The sequence below is a fragment of the Ranitomeya imitator genome, chromosome 1, assembly GCF_032444005.1.
Source record: "Ranitomeya imitator isolate aRanImi1 chromosome 1, aRanImi1.pri, whole genome shotgun sequence".
NCBI lineage: Eukaryota > Metazoa > Chordata > Amphibia > Anura > Dendrobatidae > Ranitomeya > Ranitomeya imitator.
Genome location: NC_091282.1, coordinates 99441961 through 99454427, shown reverse-complemented (window position 1 = coordinate 99454427; position 12467 = coordinate 99441961). Strand labels below are relative to the sequence as shown.

The 12467-nt window shown below is 41.1% G+C and overlaps 1 long non-coding RNA gene across 1 annotated transcript in view; it reads right to left on the bottom strand.

Annotated features, from left to right (window-relative positions):
- Positions 1-12467, bottom strand: part of LOC138663106 (uncharacterized) — a 133865-nt gene that overhangs the window by 17848 nt on the left and 103550 nt on the right. Inside the window, exon 2 of the long non-coding RNA XR_011318120.1 lies at positions 9165-9216. This is a non-coding gene — a long non-coding RNA (uncharacterized lncRNA). The remainder of the gene's footprint in view (positions 1-9164; positions 9217-12467) is intronic.

The window sequence follows — 12467 nt, the reverse complement described above, 5'->3', positions numbered from 1 at the left end:
ATTGTCCAGCATACGACATGTTTACACCTCATTAAATGGCCAAACTCCCCACACGGGGCCGTGGTATCGACACTTGGCGACAGCACCCGTGAGAGTGCAGTTTGTCTGAAGAGGTGGGTGTGCCCACTTTTGGTCGACGGCACTGCCACTGGGTCCCTCCTAGTACAATAAAGTGTCTCTGGCGGTGGTGGTGCGCACCCAACGTCAGACACACCGTTGTAATATGAGGGGCCCTGGGCCTGTACCACCGGCCACAAGACAGTTCCCCCCCCTCCAGCTCAAACAGTGCTCTACCACTTGCAAAATTATCTCACAGCTCCACCAATGTTTAGTCTATGCGCTGACATCCTTCAATGCCTGCCACTGACAATACCATTGTATTGACATTTTTGTTATGTTAGGCCTTCGATGCCTGTCTGTGGTCACTCCTTCCACTAGGCCTCCACTGACCACACCACTGCTGCCCGTGTACCCCTGGAACCAATTTAAAATTGCCTACAGCCATGTGTTATTATTTTAGGCCTTCGATGCCTGTCTGCCGTCACTCCTTCCACTAGGCCTCCACTGACCACACCACTGCTGCCCGTGTACCCCTGGAACCAATTTAAAATTGCCTACAGCCATGTGTTATTATTTTAGGCCTTCGATGCCTGTCTGCGGTCACTCCTTCCACTAGGCCTCCACTGACCACACCACTGCTGCCCGTGTACCCCTGGAACCAATTTACAATTGCCTAGAGCCATGTGTTATTATTTTAGGCCTTCGATGCCTGTCTGCGATCACTCCTTCCACTAGGCCTCCACTGACCACACCACTGCTGCCCGTGTACCCCTGTAACCAATTTAAAATTGCCTACAGCCATGTGTTATTATTTTAGGCCTTCGATGCCTGTCTGCGGTCACTCCTTCCACTAGGCCTCCACTGACCACACCACTGCTGCCCGTGTACCCCTGGAACCAATTTAAAATTGCCTACAGCCATGTGTTATTATTTTAGGCCTTCGATGCCTGTCTGCGGTCACTCCTTCCACTAGGCCTCCACTGACCACACCACTGCTGCCCGTGTACCCCTGTAACCAATTTAAAATTGCCTACAGCCATGTGTTATTATTTTAGGCCTTCGATGCCTGTCTGCGGTCACTCCTTCCACTAGGCCTCCACTGACCACACCACTGCTGCCCGTGTACCCCTGGAACCAATTTAAAATTGCCTACAGCCATGTGTTATTATTTTAGGCCTTCGATGCCTGTCTGCGGTCACTCCTTCCACTAGGCCTCCACTGACCACACCACTGCTGCCCGTGTACCCCTGGAACCAATTTAAAATTGCCTACAGCCATGTGTTATTATTTTAAACCTTCGATGCCTGTCTGCGGTCACTCCTTCCACTAGGCCTCCACTGACCACACCACTGCTGCCCGTGTACCCCTGGAACCAACATCAGAAAATATAAAAATAAGTATTTTGCTTATAAAAAAGAAAATACTGGAGAGATATCAAATGCAGACATTTTAACATTAAAAACAAACACATACAACAAAAATCTGGTACAGTACTAAAAATGGCCACCAGCTACAATAACTTTCTCCTGCAAGTAGTTAACTGAAAGGTTTTTTCAATTTAAAACACAGATATGGCATCCACCGAGTGTTGTCCTGTCGCGTCTTCTTTATATTATTGCCAAGAAGATGCAAAACAATGAAAATAATAAAATCATTATTTACCAAAAAAATAGAGTAAGTCAAAACCACATTGCAAATAAACATTCATTACAAATAAAGAAGCAGGGCGCGTCCGAGGGTGAGTATATACCTAATAAGAATATAATCACCCTCGGACGTGCCCTGCTTCTTTCCGACAGCCTTCCTTCCTAAGAATCAGCCCTTCCGTGGTGTAGAGAGAGGGTTTGTTACACTCCAAGGTGTTCCCCAGGTTGCCTTTCCTGAGCTTCGATCTTCCGGCTCTCGTTTAGTAGTTGTTGGAAACTACGCTGCATTAGGCCTACAAATTGGGTATGGGGTGTAGAGAGATGGTGTGTTCCACTCCAAGGTGTTCTCCAGATTGCCTTTCCTGAGCTTCGATCTTCCGGCTCTCGTTTAGTAGTTGTTGGAAACTACGCTGCATTAGGCCTACAAATTGGGTATGGGGTGTAGAGAGATGGTGTGTTCCACTCCAAGGTGTTCCCCAGGTTTCCTCGCCAATGCTTCGATCATCATGCTCTCGTTTAGTTGTTGTTGTAAACTACGCTGCATTAGGCCTACAAATTGGGTATGGGGTGTAGAGAGATGGTGTGTTCCACTCCAAGGTGTTCCCCAGGTTTCCTCGCCAATGCTTCGATCATCATGCTCTCGTTTAGTAGTTGTTGGAAACTACGCTGCATTGGGCCTACAAATTGGGTATGGGGTGTACAGAGATGGTGTGTTCCACTCCAAGGTGTTCCCCAGGTTGCCTTTCCTGAGCTTCGATCTTCCGGCTCTCGTTTAGTAGTTGTTGGAAACTACGCTGCATTAGGCCTACAAATTGGGTATGGGGTGTAGAGAGATGGTGTGTTCCACTGTAGAGAGATGGTGTGTTCCACTCCAAGGTGTTCCCCAGGTTTCCTCGCCAATGCTTCGATCATCATGCTCTCGTTTAGTAGTTGTTGGAAACTACGCTGCATTAGGCCTACAAATTGGGTATGGGGTGTAGAGAGATGGTGTGTTCCACTCCAAGGTGTTCCCCAGGTTTCCTCGCCAATGCTTCGATCATCATGCTCTCGTTTAGTAGTTGTTGGAAACTACGCTGCATTAGGCCTACAAATTGGGTATGGGGTGTAGAGAGATGGTGTGTTCCACTCCAAGGTGTTCCCCAGGTTTCCTTGCCAATGCTTCGATCATCATGCTCTCGTTTAGTAGTTGTTGGAAACTACGCTGCTTTGGGCCTACAAATTGGGTATGGGGTGTAGAGAGATGGTGTGTTCCACTCCAAGGTGTTCCCCAGGTTTCCTCGCCAATGCTTCGATCATCATGCTCTCGTTTAGTAGTTGTTGGAAACTACGCTGCATTAGACCTACAAATTGGGTATGGGGTGTAGAGAGATGGTGTGTTCCACTCCAAGGTGTTCTCCAGGTTGCCTTTCCTGAGCTTTGATCTTCCGGCTCTCGTTTAGTAGTTGTTGGAAACTACGCTGCATTAGGCCTACAAATTGGGTATGGGGTGTAGAGAGATGGTGTGTTCCACTCCAAGGTGTTCTCCAGGTTGCCTTTCCTGAACTTCTATCTTCAGGCTCTCATTAAATTGTGGTTAAACGGAACAACTGCATTTGGCGTACTAGTTGGTTTGGGGCCTACTATCGGTGTCTGCCACTCCTTGCTGTTCTGCTGGTTTCCTGTCCTGAAATTCCGTTTTCAGGCGCTCGTTAAGTAGTTGTTAATGTTAGACTGCATTTGGCCTACTAGTTGGGTTGGGGCCTACTATCGGTGTCTGCCACTCCTTGCTATAAATGACCAGGGTCACACGCACACTTGATATACTGGTGCTTAGGAGGAAAAAAATGGTACAATATAATAGAACAACCTCCAGCACTCTCATAAGAAAAAAAGTCTTGTGTCAAGTGATAAATTCTTTATTATGATAATTGTAGTCATTAGTTCTGGGAGTTCACAGCCATGACAACAGGATATAACAGAAAATTTTCCCAACGTTTCGACCATAAAATGGTCTTTGTCAAGGGTACAATCTATATGAAAAAAACATAATACAGTATAAGTACAAAATTATATATAGAACAAAATACCTCTCATAATAAACATAAACTTCAATACTACTGTTACGCAATAATCTTACATATATGTGAACTCTCAAAAGAAAAAATAATAAGAAAAAGAGACTTGTATATATTAAAATGCGTATATACACATAAGATATAATATATTCAAACCAATAGATATTGTATGTGTTTCAATCCAGGATCTATATGGGCAAAAGAAAATCCGGTTCACAAAAACCGCTCTATCAAAATAAATAAATAATAATGATGAAACATGTAACCCCATAAGAGGTCAGTATCGTGAAAAATCTGGTAAGAAACTAGATACATTGACAAACCAATTGCAAAGTAATCGCACTGCAATCTACGGGTCCTAAGCAAATTACGTGGTATATCAGCCACAAAATAGATGAACATGAGGGAGCTAATGGAAATGTATCCCCAATAGTGGGCCCAAAGAACCGAAAGAAAGAGATAAATTGCAAACAAAAAAGTCCAAGTGTGCTAGTAGAAATAATAGTATTTACCTGTAACAGGAGCAAAGTTCCAAGCGGCCGTCCCAGAGCAGTGGTATACCGGCATGAGAAAGGACCTTAAATAAGGCCGTGATGTAATATCCTCCTTGTCACGTGATAGAGCCGAGAAGACCCGAAACATGCCGAAGTGGAGTACAATGTAATGCGCATGCGTCAAAATAACCGAAGAGAGCCAAAAAAGAAAAAGAACGGCGCAAGCGCGGAAGAGTAAAGAACTACGGAGAAGTGCGCATGCGTCCAAGCATAAATCCGGAAACAGCCGAAAAGAGCCGAGGAGCGCAGAGGAGAAGTAGGAGAAGGAGAGACAATGTGCAGCCGCAGACGAATGGAATGCATGAGTTGCCGCAGATAATAAGGGAAAGGAGTAAGCACTATAAAGAGAAAGAATGTACAGAAAGGGCAAAAGGGAAAAAAAAGAAAAGAAAAGATGTGCCCAGGAAAAAGAAGGGGGATACATTACCAGTGCGTTACGAAACCTATAATAATGAAACAAAAGAAGCGAATTAATAAAATTAAAAACAGATTGTACAATGTTATATATATCAAATCACATATTTAGTAGCTAATCTCATACTCCCTATTTAGCCCCCACGGTTCCAGTGTTTGTAGTGTGAAAATCCAATAAGATTCTCTGGATTTAAGTCTCTTAATCCTGTCTCCCCCCCGTCTGGACAAAGCTACGTGCTCTATCACCTGATACTTCAATTGTGACACGTTGTGTCCAGCAGTCGCAAAGTGTGCTGGGATAGGTAACATGAGTTTCTGACACCTAATGGTGGATTTGTGCTGAGATATACGGTCTCGGATATGTTGAGTAGTTTCCCCAACATATCCGAGACCGCAAGGACACTTGATCAAATATACAACATAAGAAGAATTACATGTAAAAAAGCCATTTATATTAAACAACTTTCCAGACCGGGGGTGTGAGAAGGTCTCACCCCTTGTAATGTTCGAACATTGCAAACAATGAAGACAGGGGAACGTGCCCCGTTTCTGTGTGGCAAGAGTCCTCTGTGTATAACTGGGTCTATCAGAACCAATGTCAGCTCTCACCAAGAGATTTCTAAGATTAGAAGGTTTTTTATAACACATAATTGGAGTGTCCTTGAATTCGGGTATATTCGGATAAGCCTTACCCAGCAAATCCCAATGACGTAAAATACAATTTTTTATTTTATAAAGATAAGGATGGAATGTGCTGACAAAGGGTATTCTCTGTCTCCCCAAACTTTCTTTATTCCTAGTGATATTAGTTCTGGCCTTCTGAAGTGTTCTCAAAGGATAACCACGTTGTAAGAATTTAACTGACATTTCCTGATGTCGTATAGCCTGTTTGCCTTCATTGGATATTATCCGTGATAATCGATGATATTGAGAGATGGGTAAAGACTGTTTGACATGTCGAGGATGACAACTGCTATAATGCAATAAACTGTTCTTATCGGTAGGTTTGCAATATAGATCCACATCAAGATTACCGTCAGCTTCCAATGTTATCATAGTGTCCAAAAAATTGATAGATGTTGTACTCTTTTGTATAGAGAACGATAAATTGGGAACACAGGAATTCATATCACTTACGAACTGAAGGAGAAGATCCTCATCCCCCTTCCAAATCATAAAAACGTCATCTATATACCGTTTCCAGTATATGGAATGTTTCTGAAATAATAGATGTGTGTAGACATAGGTCTCCTCAAAAGCCGCCATAAAAATGTTGGCATATGGTGGTGCCATATTTGAACCCATGGCCGTCCCAGTCTTTTGTATATAGTATTGATCACTAAACAAGAAAAAATTCTTGTGTAAAACAAGAACCAATAAATCCATACAAAATTGAAGTTGGTCAGGAGAAAAGTTTGTATATTCCGTTAAAAACCATTGGACAGCATCAATACCCCTTTGATGGTTAATACACGTATACAGACTATTCACATCTAACGTAACAAGTGTACACCCAGAGGCCACTGGAGTAATAGCATGTAATTTAGAAAGAAAGTCTGTGGTATCTTTAAGGTATGAAGAGATGTTCTGTAATAAGGGAGTAAGGATGCGGTCCAGGGTAATAGCAAGAGGAGAGAGAAGAGAATTCGTCGACGCCACAATGGGTCGTCCAGGTGGATTCATTAAATCTTTATGCACTTTCGGCAATATATAAAACACCGGTGTCATAGGTTGAGTATTAATAAGATATTCACTGAGTTTGACATCAATCATACCTTTGTCTTTATATTTTTCCACAGTCTGGCGTATCTCTCTCGCTATATCGAAGGTAGGATCTCTATCGATTGGTTGGTAAGTAGTCCTATCACTAAGTTGCATTTGTATAATGGAAGTATAATGAGATCTGTCCATGACAACTATAGAGCCCCCCTTATCGGCAGGTTTAATTATTATCCGCTTATTCTCTTGTAAGCTCCTCAATGCCTCTTTTTCTATCACAGATAAATTTCTATGAATGCGCATAGAGCCTTTTTGAATGGATTTTAGATCGGATTCAACATCCCTTTTAACCAAAGAAATGTATGTCTCGATAGGATGATAGACACGTGGAGGATTATAGGTACTTGGAATTCTGAGGCCTAATTGTTTCAAATGAAATACTGTTGTAGATTGACTAGGACCAGTAACATCAGTAATCCTTTCTTCAACTGGATTACTATCAAAGTGTACTTTGAGTCTCAAGGACCTGAAAAAACGATGTAACTCCTGATCTAATATGAAGCCGTTGAAGGAGGGGGTGGGGCAGAATGATAGTCCTTTTTGTAGGACATTGTACTCAGTGGGTGAGAGATTATAGGATGATATATTGTAGACAATCTGGTTGTCCCTACCTGCGATCGTGTGCGTATCCGTGAACCCTCGAAGATTGTGTTGTCTGCGGCCCCTCCTCGTCGGCTTTTTGTACTTCGCCCCCGCCTTTGTTCTAAAAAAGGAAGGGGAGTGCGTGGCACAAATTCGCTTGGTTTGTCAATGTATCTAGTTTCTTACCAGATTTTTCACGATACTGACCTCTGATGGGGTTGCATGTTTCATCATTATTATTTATTTATTTTGATAGAGCGGTTTTTGTGAACCGGATTTTCTTTTGCCCATATAGATCCTGGATTGAAACACATACAATATCTATTGGTTTGAATATATTATATCTTATGTGTATATACGCATTTTAATATATACAAGTCTCTTTTTCTTATTATTTTTTCTTTTGAGAGTTCACATATATGTAAGATTATTGCGTAACAGTAGTATTGAAGTTTATGTTTATTATGAGAGGTATTTTGTTCTATATATAATTTTGTACTTATACTGTATTATGTTTTTTTCATATAGATTGTACCCTTGACAAAGACCATTTTATGGTCGAAACGTTGGGAAAATTTTCTGTTATATCCTGTTGTCATGGCTGTGAACTCCCAGAACTAATGACTACAATTATCATAATAAAGAATTTATCACTTGACACAAGACTTTTTTTCTTATGAGAGTGCTGGAGGTTGTTCTATTATATTGTACCATTTTTTTCCTCCTAAGCACCAGTATATCAAGTGTGCGTGTGACCCTGGTCATTTATAACTGAATTTTTTTGGATTCACCGCACCTTATAAACCTGATATGTCTTTTAATACTTTATCTTATGGCCCAGCAGAGGCAGAAGAAATTATTTCTCGTGTCACTATTCCAGGGGAATTTTTACATACCCCTTCGGAAGAGATCAGATCTCGTGATTTGGAGAGAGAGCTAAGAAGAAAAACAGCTCTGGAATTACACTATGTGACATTAGCGGAATATCACAAGGTCAAGAGGATACCTAGAGGACTTCGAGTTTCCCTTAGACCCACACTCTTCCAGGATAAACCGGATTTTTGTCAAAAATTCGAAAGTATTTTGAACAAATGTTCGATGGACATAATCATTCTTACCATTGAGTATCTCCACAAGGAACTTTCAACGATCGAAGAACAGATCAGCTCTATTCAACAACAACTGAGTAGTACGTTAACTACTGACAAATTTGACTTTATTTTGCAGAAAACTAACAAGACTATTGAGGAATTCAGATCCCAACTCCAAGAGCGAAAACGGTCCAAATTCTTAAGCGACGCTGAGGACTACCATCGTGAACAGGTTTATAGATGGCGAGATTCAAATTATTTCAAGGAAAGAAGGAGTTACCGTCGTGGCAACTCCTCAACGTCATCAGGTTCCGAAAGCGAATTTGTGCCACGCACTCCCCTTCCTTTTTTAGAACAAAGGCGGGGGCGAAGTACAAAAAGCCGACGAGGAGGGGCCGCAGACAACACAATCTTCGAGGGTTCACGGATACGCACACGATCGCAGGTAGGGACAACCAGATTGTCTACAATATATCATCCTATAATCTCTCACCCACTGAGTACAATGTCCTACAAAAAGGACTATCATTCTGCCCCACCCCCTCCTTCAACGGCTTCATATTAGATCAGGAGTTACATCGTTTTTTCAGGTCCTTGAGACTCAAAGTACACTTTGATAGTAATCCAGTTGAAGAAAGGATTACTGATGTTACTGGTCCTAGTCAATCTACAACAGTATTTCATTTGAAACAATTAGGCCTCAGAATTCCAAGTACCTATAATCCTCCACGTGTCTATCATCCTATCGAGACATACATTTCTTTGGTTAAAAGGGATGTTGAATCCGATCTAAAATCCATTCAAAAAGGCTCTATGCGCATTCATAGAAATTTATCTGTGATAGAAAAAGAGGCATTGAGGAGCTTACAAGAGAATAAGCGGATAATAATTAAACCTGCCGATAAGGGGGGCTCTATAGTTGTCATGGACAGATCTCATTATACTTCCATTATACAAATGCAACTTAGTGATAGGACTACTTACCAACCAATCGATAGAGATCCTACCTTCGATATAGCGAGAGAGATACGCCAGACTGTGGAAAAATATAAAGACAAAGGTATGATTGATGTCAAACTCAGTGAATATCTTATTAATACTCAACCTATGACACCGGTGTTTTATATATTGCCGAAAGTGCATAAAGATTTAATGAATCCACCTGGACGACCCATTGTGGCGTCGACGAATTCTCTTCTCTCTCCTCTTGCTATTACCCTGGACCGCATCCTTACTCCCTTATTACAGAACATCTCTTCATACCTTAAAGATACCACAGACTTTCTTTCTAAATTACATGCTATTACTCCAGTGGCCTCTGGGTGTACACTTGTTACGTTAGATGTGAATAGTCTGTATACGTGTATTAACCATCAAAGGGGTATTGATGCTGTCCAATGGTTTTTAACGGAATATACAAACTTTTCTCCTGACCAACTTCAATTTTGTATGGATTTATTGGTTCTTGTTTTACACAAGAATTTTTTCTTGTTTAGTGATCAATACTATATACAAAAGACTGGGACGGCCATGGGTTCAAATATGGCACCACCATATGCCAACATTTTTATGGCGGCTTTTGAGGAGACCTATGTCTACACACATCTATTATTTCAGAAACATTCCATATACTGGAAACGGTATATAGATGACGTTTTTATGATTTGGAAGGGGGATGAGGATCTTCTCCTTCAGTTCGTAAGTGATATGAATTCCTGTGTTCCCAATTTATCGTTCTCTATACAAAAGAGTACAACATCTATCAATTTTTTGGACACTATGATAACATTGGAAGCTGACGGTAATCTTGATGTGGATCTATATTGCAAACCTACCGATAAGAACAGTTTATTGCATTATAGCAGTTGTCATCCTCGACATGTCAAACAGTCTTTACCCATCTCTCAATATCATCGATTATCACGGATAATATCCAATGAAGGCAAACAGGCTATACGACATCAGGAAATGTCAGTTAAATTCTTACAACGTGGTTATCCTTTGAGAACACTTCAGAAGGCCAGAACTAATATCACTAGGAATAAAGAAAGTTTGGGGAGACAGAGAATACCCTTTGTCAGCACATTCCATCCTTATCTTTATAAAATAAAAAATTGTATTTTACGTCATTGGGATTTGCTGGGTAAGGCTTATCCGAATATACCCGAATTCAAGGACACTCCAATTATGTGTTATAAAAAACCTTCTAATCTTAGAAATCTCTTGGTGAGAGCTGACATTGGTTCTGATAGACCCAGTTATACACAGAGGACTCTTGCCACACAGAAACGGGGCACGTTCCCCTGTCTTCATTGTTTGCAATGTTCGAACATTACAAGGGGTGAGACCTTCTCACACCCCCGGTCTGGAAAGTTGTTTAATATAAATGGCTTTTTTACATGTAATTCTTCTTATGTTGTATATTTGATCAAGTGTCCTTGCGGTCTCGGATATGTTGGGGAAACTACTCAACATATCCGAGACCGTATATCTCAGCACAAATCCACCATTAGGTGTCAGAAACTCATGTTACCTATCCCAGCACACTTTGCGACTGCTGGACACAACGTGTCACAATTGAAGTATCAGGTGATAGAGCACGTAGCTTTGTCCAGACGGGGGGGAGACAGGATTAAGAGACTTAAATCCAGGGAATCTTATTGGATTTTCACACTACAAACACTGGAACCGTGGGGGCTAAATAGGGAGTATGAGATTAGCTATTAAATATGTGATTTGATATATATAACATTGTACAATCTGTTTTTAATTTTATTAATTCGCTTCTTTTGTTTCATTATTATAGGTTTCGTAACGCACTGGTAATGTATCCCCCTCCTTTTTCCTGGGCACATCTTTTCTTTTCTTTTTTTTCCCTTTTGCCCTTTCTGTACATTCTTTCTCTTTATAGTGCTTACTCCTTTCCCTTATTATCTGCGGCAACTCATGCATTCCATTCGTCTGCGGCTGCACATTGTCTCTCCTTCTCCTACTTCTCCTCTGCGCTCCTCGGCTCTTTTCGGCTGTTTCCGGATTTATGCTTGGACGCATGCGCACTTCTCCGTAGTTCTTTACTCTTCCGCGCTTGCGCCGTTCTTTTTCTTTTTTGGCTCTCTTCGGTTATTTTGACGCATGCGCATTACATTGTACTCCACTTCGGCATGTTTCGGGTCTTCTCGGCTCTATCACGTGACAAGGAGGATATTACATCACGGCCTTATTTAAGGTCCTTTCTCACGCCGGTATACCACTGCTCTGGGACGGCCGCTTGGAACTTTGCTCCTGTTACAGGTAAATACTATTATTTCTACTAGCACACTTGGACTTTTTTGTTTGCAATTTATCTCTTTCTTTCGGTTCTTTGGGCCCACTATTGGGGATACATTTCCATTAGCTCCCTCATGTTCATCTATTTTGTGGCTGATATACCACGTAATTTGCTTAGGACCCGTAGATTGCGGTGCGATTACTTTGTCAATTGGTTTGTCAATGTATCTAGTTTCTTACCAGATTTTTCACGATACTGACCTCTTATGGGGTTACATGTTTCATCATTATTATTTATTTATTTTGATAGAGCGGTTTTTGTGAACCGGATTTTCTTTTGCCCATATAGATCCTGGATTGAAACACATACAATATCTATTGGTTTGAATATATTATATCTTATGTGTATATACGCATTTTAATATATACAAGTCTCTTTTTCTTATTATTTTTTCTTTTGAGAGTTCACATATATGTAAGATTATTGCGTAACAGTAGTATTGAAGTTTATGTTTATTATGAGAGGTATTTTGTTCTATATATAATTTTGTACTTATACTGTATTATGTTTTTTTCATATAGATTGTACCCTTGACAAAGACCATTTTATGGTCGAAACGTTGGGAAAATTTTCTGTTATATCCTGTTGTCATGGCTGTGAACTCCCAGAACTAATGACTACAATTATCATAATAAAGAATTTATCACTTGACACAAGACTTTTTTTCTTATGAGAGTGCTGGAGGTTGTTCTATTATATTGTGCCACTCCTTGCTGTTCTCCTCCACTGAACAAAGCTGTGCCGCCTGTTTACTACTGTTGCCAATTTTGAACTGCATTTCGACTACTTACTGATTTGGGCCTACTCTCTGTGTCAGCCTCTCATTCCAGTTGTCCTCCACTGCAATGCCCCCTGATTAGTCCTGTGTTACCAATTTTGAACTGCATTTAGCCCACTTTATTCTTTGGCCCTATATCTGTGTTTCCTCCTCATCCTGCCCATTGCCCAGCCAGTGATAG